Source organism: Sturnus vulgaris, chromosome 13 (genome assembly GCF_052056855.1).
Source record: "Sturnus vulgaris isolate bStuVul1 chromosome 13, bStuVul1.hap1, whole genome shotgun sequence".
NCBI classification, from domain to species: domain Eukaryota; kingdom Metazoa; phylum Chordata; class Aves; order Passeriformes; family Sturnidae; genus Sturnus; species Sturnus vulgaris.
This window is the reverse complement of record NC_142255.1, coordinates 14808389-14818828: the sequence shown is the minus strand read 5'-3', so window position 1 is coordinate 14818828 and position 10440 is coordinate 14808389.

Sequence of the window (10440 nt, the reverse complement as noted above, 5' to 3'; positions counted from 1 at the left end):
TCTAATTCAAAGTACCAAAAAGAATGCTGTCAGCCTTGAGCCAGCTGTTGAGCAGCTAAGCTGGTTTGTGTAGGAAGCTGTAAGACCCCTCAAGGTAAGCCCTGGCCTAACTCTGGCAAAGCAGGACAGGCTGCTCTTAGCACAGGCTGCAGGAGTGAGGATGTGACAGAACAAAAGGCAGACGCTGCCATCGCTGGGGTACTTACCTTTCTGATGGGGTCTCAAGTGGAAGAGGAGCAAATGACTTGTGGAAATTATTACCTAAGTAAGAGCTGAAGAGCTGAGTTTGATGAAGGTGATTGCAGCTGAGGCTGTGTGAGGAAAGGGCACAGCTCAGCTTAGCCTTGTGTGAATTTTGACATGGGGAAGCCAAAGCTGCAACAAAGATTTTCTCAAGCAAGTCTTAATATATTTTTTTTTCCTAAATGGATCCCATTAAGGGGATGTTTCTGCAGTATCTAGAAGAGTTCTGCATGGGGCAGAGTACAACACAGCTTCCCCTCTCCCGTGGGTGGCTGTTACCACCCTCGTACAAGCTGCTGCTCTTATTAGTGAGTCTGTGTGCAGGAGTGAGGTTAAGTGAACAGAGCTAATTCACATTTACAGCCTTGGCAAAGGCGGGGAGGTGTCTTCCTTGTGTCTCAGTGTCAGTGATCTCTGGATGCCTTGATACTGATAACTGCAAAATTGTCAGCGATGTGTGGCAAACGCTATCAGGGATGGGAGCTGAACACGGAGATGATTGGAATCATGCCTGACAACGAGCTCTGTTAAGAGTATGAAACAGGAACAGCTCTAATTGCTTCAGACCGAGTAGTCTGTAACTAGGCTGCACAGAAACATTGAGGATAGTTAATCTCCCTATCAGCTGTCAATTACCAGTTTTGAAGAGGCCAGAAACTCTCCTAGCTCTGGTTTCAAACAGACACCCACTCTAGGTTGGCTCACTTCTCCCGTGCCCATTTGCTCACAGCATGTTATATGAGCCAAATATATTTCAAAACAGTACTTCTAATTCATGGAAAACAACTCTTCAGCTCAAGAAAGCAGCATGGAAGGCGTGGCCATTGCTTTTAAAGCTAAGAAGCAAAGGGTGTTAAAAATCCAGATGCAGTTTTTGATGGCTTAGGAGGCATAAGGCCAGTTTCTAGGCTTCTCTCTCCCTGCATGCTGGTGTCTCCAGCCACCTTGGTCCCTCACTTGCCTCCACGATGGGGGACCAGCAGCACAGAGGAGCCCAGCTCTCTCCAGCTCCATGGGGAGAACCCATGGAGCATATGGACAAGGAAGGAGAAGGCAGGTCCTGAGGAGCTTGAGCAGCTGCTTCAAAACTTCAACCAACATGTTTAATCTTTATCTTGGAAGATGTTACAGTCCTAATTGCCAGCCTTCAAAGGCTGCCAGCCCTGGCTTGAGAACACACTCCTGTTGTTGCCTGTCTCTGCCCAATCCATCCTGCTCAGTGTTGGAGGGAACCCACTGATCTGAGTGTCAATCAAGGACAAGGACTCAGATTCCCTGGCCAGGGTTTCAGCTCTGTGCTGTGCAGATGGGGACTGTTGGTTTGAAGGATGAGGAGGGATAAGGATTAGATGACCTACTGCACCACTTCAGCCAGGGTGATTTATTTTAAGGATTTTCTGTGAAGGGTAACACATCATCTGCTTAAAGCTCATCCTGACTCCTCTGAGCTTCTTGCAGTGGTTCTTCCTAGATAATTTAATTCAATGTACATGTTGTTATTGTGTCCTATCAACAGTCTAGCACCAGATACCTGCCCAGGACCTTTGCCAATTTCAAAAGCCAGATGAGCCAGTTTAAACATATTCTCTGACCTGTGCTGAACAGCATAGAACATCCTTGGGGACTTCTCTGCCAAGTCTAAATGCCAGTGAAATAACTGTGGCACAATTCCCTCTTGCATCCAGATTGGAAAGAGACCCTCTCTGGGCTCTAGGATCACAGAAGCCAACCTCCCCTCCAGACTCGCTGGCCCTGCTCACAGTGAATCCTCAGCTGTGAGTTTCAGATGTGCATTTCTTGCCAGGGAACAAGTCTGTTAAAGGGACCTGTGTTGTTGTGGCTGGTCCTCATCAGCTCTGATGCCAGCCCAGAATAACCACTGCACTGCTGCTGAGCAAAAATAAACTCTTTGTCATCAATTCCTTGAAGCATCACTTCCAAATCCTTTGCCTCCCCCAGCTGTTTCCCCTCCATGGATTTCCAGAGTGTCTGTGCCTTGATACAAATATATTTATCTGAAGAGAAGCTGTTCTTTACGGACACATTTCTCTCCCTCTGCCCTCAATTCATAAAGGTTTAAGCTCAGGTCAAGAACATTTCACATTGCCCCACTTCATTTTTGCCTGGCTGTCAGCAGAGTTGTCTCAGTAGTGCCTTTTGGACAATGTCTGAAATTACCTGGTTCTCTCCATCTCCTTGCATAAGGACTTGTACAGCACAGATCCCAGTGGCATTGAGATGATTCTCAGGTAAACAGAAAAAACCCAGTCTGTTTAGGCAATGTCTCCTGTGTAACATTTTTTGGGTCAGACCAGTTCCTCTTGCTGATGGTGCAGCAATGCTTTCAGAGCTCAGCACTGAATGCAGTGGTCCCTGCCCTTCTTGCTCTCCTGCCCCTTTTGCCATCCAGCTTCCCAGGGTATTTCTGCCACCAAATTCCCGGTTTCCTGACTCTGACCCCCATCTGCTGTGTGTTGCCTGCAGTACAGATTAACAACGCCCTTGTGGATAAAGCTGTGGCAAAAGAGAAATAAATCTCTTTATTTCGGACTAACGAGACAAAACATTGCTGCAACAACCTCCTGATGGGGATGGGTCTTGCTAGAAAGGCAGGGGTTACCCAGAGCAATGCTGACATCCTCAGGAGCTGCCATTTCCATGTCTGACTCAACGGGCAAACACACAGAACTGGAACTGGATGATCTTTAAGGTCCCTTTCAGTCCAAACCACTCTGTGATTCCATGATTCAAGGTTCCAATCTGAGCTCCTGTAGTTAAAAGCAGGAATATTAGGTGCTGTTAGCACTCCTGAAGCTTGCTACACTTAAATAATAAGATTGGTCCTTCTCAGGGTGCTCACACACAGGGCAAGGCTCTTGCTTGAAGAGCTTCTATTTAATGAGGTGTTCAAATGATGGATACACTCTGTCCCTCTGCTCGTACGTAATATTTTTAAAATCACATATTTGCAGTGCATTGTTCATTGCTGTTCCAGGAAACAAATGATTTGCTTTTAACATAATCACTATCAGAAATAAGTTATTCAGCATTTACTGCTTGGAAGTTAAAAAAGGAATCTGAATTTCTTTTTAGTTCCTGCCTCTTTTTTTTATAATAGATATACAAGCTGCAGGGCACACTTTTATGCTCCTGTAGCCAAGATTTTATAGAATTGACTAATAATCTATTTTGCATATTTATAAACACTTTATTATTTATTAATGGTGCATTTCAGGAGTAAATTTATAATCCTGCCATGTGATCTCAGCCTTTTAGAGAAAAATGGTTGCTCGTGTCAAAGAGCTGGAAATTAGAGCTGGCATAACAAAGAAATGAGTGAGAATATCTCATTAGTGTGAGAGCAAACAGGCAGGAGCCTCTGTGAGGATGAATACACGCACACGAGGTGCATGCACAGAGATGTCAAATGCAGAACACAGCACTCACGATGTATCAATTCCTGCACTGTTTGCTCTAAACCCACAAGAACACAGCACAGCCCTTCAGCCGTGTGAAAGCACAGGCTCACTACACCCAGTGCTCACTCTCCAGGCTGACATTACTGCCCTTGGCCATGCCACCTCTGGGCATTTTAAGCTTCAGGATTTTGAAGAGTCCTGACGTCCACCTTGGTGTGTTCAAGCCTGAAGATCAGACACAGGTGATCAATTACCTCACTGTTACTGGAATTCACAGATCCCTCACCCATTTCCAATCTCAATCTGGATGTCTCAGGCATCCCCTCTTCACCCTGGGCATTATCAAACCATTCAAAACAAGCAAATGTAGTTTCTGATACCAGCATTTATTTCACTTAAAACCAAAACACCTTCTGTATACTCAGAACAAATCCTCTGAGCTACTTTTTCTACCTTACCTGTCTCGAGGAAGCCCCTGGAGATCTCTCCTTTCAGGCGTGGAGCTCTGCTGGTCTCCATGAGCTCATAGCTAACAAAACACTTCCCAAACACCTTGCACCACTTGCAGTGACTGCTCCACTTGTGCCCTTTATAATTTTCTGGTCCTGACTCTTCCTCCCTCCAGTCTATCAGGTGACCAAACACCAGCCAGGTGCTGTCCTTTCTAGAGCTGCTCCTCACACCCCAGTCACTCTCCGTGAGGGGCAGGTGGAGGAGGCAGCCTGGTGAAGAAGGCACAAGGTTGCAGATCCAAACAGAGCTGGCACCTTGTGTAAAGATATATCATTGGCCTGAAAGTTTTTTGGTTATTCAGATTCACCAAATCACATCCCTTTAAGGGCAAGGATGCTGAGGCTGCCCCAATGCTTGGCCCATGGCACCAAGGTTGTGATTCTGGGGAAACATTTAATTTTTGGAACCACTGTGTCCAGAACTTCACAATCCAAAATCCTCCAAAAGCTTTAGTGGTGCTTTTCTTACCCCTAGAAGATGCTTTCTCCTGGCTCCTTCCAGCCATGAAATGAATGACACTTCCTTCCCCAGTGCCAGGGCAGGGTTATTCAGCTGTTTAACTGTGTGACTGGGCTTGGAATCTCTGCACGGATGGCTGGCTTCCCATCAGCCTGGGCTTGCAGCTTGTGCCAACCTGGGCAGCCTGAGCCACAGGAAAGACCTCTCAGAGCTCCATCCCTTAAGCAGGGCTTCACAGCTCAGCCAGGGCATCACCACCGTGCACAGGGGGCTGCAGAGCCTAAAGCTCCCATAGCCTCAGGTCAAAAGCCTGGGAACCACATCTGTCTCTTTTGGCTCCAAAGCTGGCAAGCAGGGAGTGTGTAGTGAGGTCTCTCATGGTAAGGGAGAGGTGATTAATGAGTCTGGCTCATAAAAGCTGGGAAGGAGAACTGAGGAGACCTGCCAGGCTCTTCATCAGCAGAACAGGCAGCCGGGCACAAGGTGAGTCTGCTCCTGTCACGGGGAGCTGCTCTGTGATTTGCCCTGTGCCAGAGGCATCAAGGTGCTGCTGCTGCTCTGGGGCAAAAGCCTCTGAAAGGCCATGTTTCCTCTGCTCATTTTATTTTATTTTTCTGAAAGGAACTCGGAGCGTTTGGAGTTTTCTTTGATAGGATTTTCAGAGGCAGCAGAGCAAGCCGGCTGTGCCTCACCTTCTGATGGGGAGCAGGTGGGGAAGAACAGAAACAGAGGGGAGAAGGTGAATGGAGCCTCAGTTTGGCAGATCTGAGTGTAGCAACATGTCATTAATGCCACCTAATTGCTCCCTGCACCTCGAATAATGTGAAAAGCATTAGCAGTAATAGCAGCTCTGTTATGTTCCTGTTTTGATGTGCTGTCTAAAAAGGTGAAATCTGAGGAAGGACATGAGGAAGGTGGAATTTTAGGCATCTTTTGGCATTTTGTTTTTGTGCAGTACTTGAAAATACTTCATTTCAGCCTATTAAGGGCTAATAAAAATATATGCAAACAGAGGAAACATATATGGAGCTCACAAATATCAAGTATTCAGCAGGTGTGAGGTGAGTCAGTGGTTTAGGTGCTGCACTGAGCTTTTGTACACCAAGTCTGTGACCCGCCCAAAAAACCATGAACTGCTAGGTCAGAGACCAAGAGCTCTTGTTCGAGGCTACCTTCATTTAGCAGAACTAATTCTGCTGGCTTAGAAGCCTTGTTGGGATGGAGGTAGAAGGTGCAGGGGAAACAGCTTGGCTTGAAGCCCTGGGGGAAGAATCTGTTCCTGCTGTGTAGAGGTCAGCTCAGCCCCTGGTGATGCCTGTGTAACACAGACAATACATTAAATCATCTGGCTCAGTGGCTCCAGCTCTCTCCCCATCACACTCTACTGCCTGGCTCTCGTCACTGGGGTGTTTGGAAATGTGGTGTGGCACCTCCAAGCACCCAGAGGATGTCACAGCTTGGTGTCATTCAGCCTGCATTAGGCTTCAGTGCAGCACATGCTGACCACGAGTGAGGGAAGGAGCAAGGGCTCCTGCCAAAAATGCAGCTGGTTCAGCTGTGGCTCTGCTGAGACAACACAAAGGTGGGTTTCCTGTGCTGCCAGCTCCCAGCCAACAAGCCCTGACTTCGTTCTCAGTACATGGACACGGTGTTTTAGTTTTTTGATTTTGCCCACCCAGCAGTAAAAAGCCAGAAGGATGGACCCTGCTCCTGCTGCCACTAACTCAAATGTGGAGCTTCCCCCAGTGCTTGTATGAATTCAGTGCCTTGTGTGTACAAAACAAAGCGATTTTCCTTTCACCCCGGTGCAGACATGCCTTGGGAGGTCTCAGTGGCAGTGGAGATGGTGGATGGGTGGTTGCACCCAAGATATTTAGGTGAGATGCTGGAGCTTGTCACACCTCACCCTCTTTTCCTGCCCGAGGCAGCCTGCAATGTTCACCCTGTCACAGGGCATTTGCCATTGCTGCTGCCAGGAGATTCCTGGCACTTGCTGGGGAGCAGGGACTCGCTGAGAAGGAAGAACTCATTGTGGCAGCAGCCCGGAGAGATGGGAGGTGAGAAAATCCTCTGGCACTTAAGGCAAGATGCCAAGCTGAGGTTTCACAGTTTGCTGTGACGTGGTCTTAGCAATGCCCTACATTTGTGCATGATAGCTGGGATGCAAACATGCACAGGACATGATGGCAGAGCTGGGGAAGGGCAGGAGTGGTGTGTGGCTCTGGGAGGCTGCGCTGGTCAGGGCCAGACCTGCAGGATTGGGATCAGTGCTGCACCAAGTGTGCTGGTCCTGAACCAAGCCAGGGTGCCTGATCTGTTTTTCATCAGCCAACAGCAGCATGAAACCAGTGCCAGATCTGGCTCTTCCTGGGCAGCTTCAGAAAGCTGTGGGAGGCAGGAAGAGAAGCATTGATAGTGATTTGTCCAAAGCACCTCAATCTTGAAATAAACAGTTCAGGAGAGAATTTGGGCTATTTCTGTTCCCCCAGCTGTTCAAGCTGTGCTGTAACCTTGATGCCAGGCTATCCAGGATTTGGAGACATTCCAAGGGTGAGCATCATTGCACTTTCAGATGTTTTTTGTGTCACTGAAAGGCCACCAAGCACAGCTAGGTGACCTGGGTGGCTGCTGTGAGCTATCACAAGCCTCCCCCAGGGCACGTAGGCACCAGGAACGATGTTTTTTTCCATTCCTTGTCTCCAGAGCTCACAAGGCTGCTGCTTCTTCTTCTTTCCCTCTTTTCTCATGCCATTTCTCCTCCTTCCAATTTGTCTTTCATCTTTAGCTTGTGAAAGGAATTGCTAATAATAATCTAGGACCATTTTAAATATCCTCCCAAACTTAGAGAAAGTAACAGGCATGTGAGAGCTTTTCCTTTCTCTCTGTGCACAAAATCCAGTCAGTATGACTCATATTTTCTGGGTATCCTAGGTGTAGAGGTGATGTGATGGATGGTGACAAGGTCTGAAAGGATCAGTGAAAGTGGCACTTTCATAAAAGACAGATGAAGCATAAGAAGGATTCCCTTATGCACAAAAAGCACCTAACAGTTTTGGTTTTTTTCTTTACCTATGTGAAGAAAAAAGAAACCTGGAGTGAAAAACTTGCCTCTAGTGAAGAAACAGGAGGAGTGCTGCCAGTGGCAACCAAGGCAGGACATTTTTGGGTGTACAATGATCTGAGGGTTGGAGCAATTCTCCTACGAATGCAGGCTGAGAGAGCTGCGATTGTTCAGCTTGGAGAAGAGAAGGCTCCATGGAGACCTCGTTGTTACTTTCCATACCTAACAGGAGCTTCTAAAAAAGAGAGAGACTGACCTTCTACAGAAGCAGATAGTGATAGGACAAGGTGGAACAGAACAGTTTTAAACTTTAAGAGAAGAGCTATAGATTAGATATTAGGAACAAATTCTGTATTGTGAGGCTCCTGAGGCCCTGGCACTGGGTTGTCCCATCCCTGGAAGTGTCCAAGGCCAGGTTGGATGGGGCTCTGAGCAACCTGGTGCAGTGGAAGGTGTCCCTGCCCATGGCAGGGGGTTGGAATGAGATGATCTTTAAGGTCCTTCCCAACCCAAACCATCCTGTGATTCTGGGATTCCACAGTCATTGCTGGAGCTGCTGCCTGTCCCTGGCTCTGCTAGGGGTGCCATGTGTGGGTGCGCTTTCCTCTGCTCCTGCCAGCTCCATCCAGCAAACCAGAAAGACAACAGGAATGCTAAAATTCCTTTTACTGTCCATCCTTCTCCTGCATAAGTAGATCAGGACATAAGTACAGTTAGTGCTGAGTGAGGAGATGCTTTTACAGAGCCCTGAGTTTGCTGTTGGCTCGGGCAGAGCCTCTCTGCAGCCATGTGTGCAGGACATGCATGGTCTGGGCAGCATCTGCTTGGGCAGGGTCAGGACTTCCCTCCTTGGACACCCAGGCAAAGCAGGGCACTCATGTGTGTATTCCAGTTAAACTGGAGGCCAGAAAGCATCAGCATGGGCAGAAAGGGCTTATTTGGAGCTGTGAATGTAGGTCATGCTGAAGATCAGACACCTACATTTCCCAGGTTGGAAACTGCAGAATTAAGAAAGTCACAGACAGGGAGCCCCACAGTGTCCTGCTGCTGCTGTCCCTGCCATGGGGAAAACCAGCCTCCAAGGTCCAGAGCAGGAGGGAGATGGCCTGTTCCAGGGAAAACGGAGGAGCTCTGGGCTGGTTTGAAAGAATTACAGTACTGTGTTTGTGCTGAAAGGGCTGTGAGCACCTGGAGCAGCCACGGGGTGGGGAACCCAGGGTGCTGGTGGAGTTTTCCATCTCATCCTTTCAGCAACAAGCAAGTGTCACTACTATGGGAAAAGTTAAAAGGCTTGCTCCAGGCCAAGCTGGTTGTCTTTATCACAAGAAAGAAGTGAACCAGGATCTCTCCCCAGGGAGCATGAAATGCTGAGTCCTGCTCATCTCTCTGAATCACAGCTCTGTTTCCTTCCCACCTATTTCTTCCAGGCCCATGTTCTGCCCTGCTGCTGCTTCTGCCACCCCTCAGGCTCTCAAGCATCCAAAAGTCAAAACACTGGCTTGAAAGGGTTTGAAAAGATCCCAAACGGGGCTTGCTTGTTTATTCATTAGTCTTTTATTGTGTTTTATATAATGTTGTCTCCTAATTGAGCATCTCAGTGGGCAGCTATTTACACACTTCCCTGCACACCCTGCCACCTGCAAGGTCTTGTAGTTTGGGGTTTGCAAGTGAAAAATGAGTGTGGACTCAGGCTCAGGAGCTGGAGCTGCAGAAAAAAGGCCTCTTTGAAGGTATATGAGGCCCAGAGGAGGATCACAGTCTCTGAAGAGGTGTGCTCAGGTTGTAAGGGCACCACATGAGAGCCAGAGCTATCCTGCCTGCTCCAAATGCATCCTCCTGGGGTTTGTTTGATGCTGGAGAGCCGGAGCACGCTGGATTTCAGGCTGTGTGGAGGTCAGGAGCCAGGGCACAAACAGTGTTCTGGCAGATTTGGGCAATTAGCAGCCCTTTTTTGAGTCCCCAGAAACTTGAGCTGCTGCCTCTGTGCAACCTGTGTAGTGTCATCGGGCTTTTCAGCATTTGCAATTGCCAAAGCCTTAGCAGGGGATCAAGTGTTAGATCCCTGTTCACCTGCCTTGACGTTAACTGAAGAATTATTATTATAATAAACATTTAACGTGTTTTTTAAGCCTTTGGTGCGGAACATTTTGTCGAATTTGACTGCAAATCTGGACCCCGTGGCTTCTGTCAAAATACTAAATACTGAATTCTCTGCTTGCCTCCCTTCTGACATCATTAATGATAATAATCATCCCCCACAGCTGCTAATCCTCTTTGCAGAACGCTCTGAGCTGAGTCTCTTCTGCCCTGCATATTCTGCAGTCATTTGTATCAATTTGATATGACCATGGAAACGACCTGGTGGGACTTCAGACCGATGGAAATGACCATGGGAGAAGCAGGGCAGCAGAGAGGAGCACTCACTGCTCAGGGATGGCTCAACCAGTTAGTGGGGGTTTAATGGTGTGGCTGCTGTCCCCCAGTGTTGGGTGTCCTGTCCCCTCTGAGTTGGGTCACTCAAACCAAGCCACCCCAACCCTGTAATGCCCAAAATGTTGTGTGCCAGCATTTGGGCAATGCTGTGGGGGGATGGCACAGCCACATCCTCCTCCTCATGTGAGCAGCACCACAGCAGAAAGCCATGAGCAAGGATTTCCCTGGATCAAAGTTCCAGAGGTCCTGACTTGCTTTTATTTTTAACATGGGCAAAAATCGAGTCTGGTTGCCGTGTCAGAAACACACCCA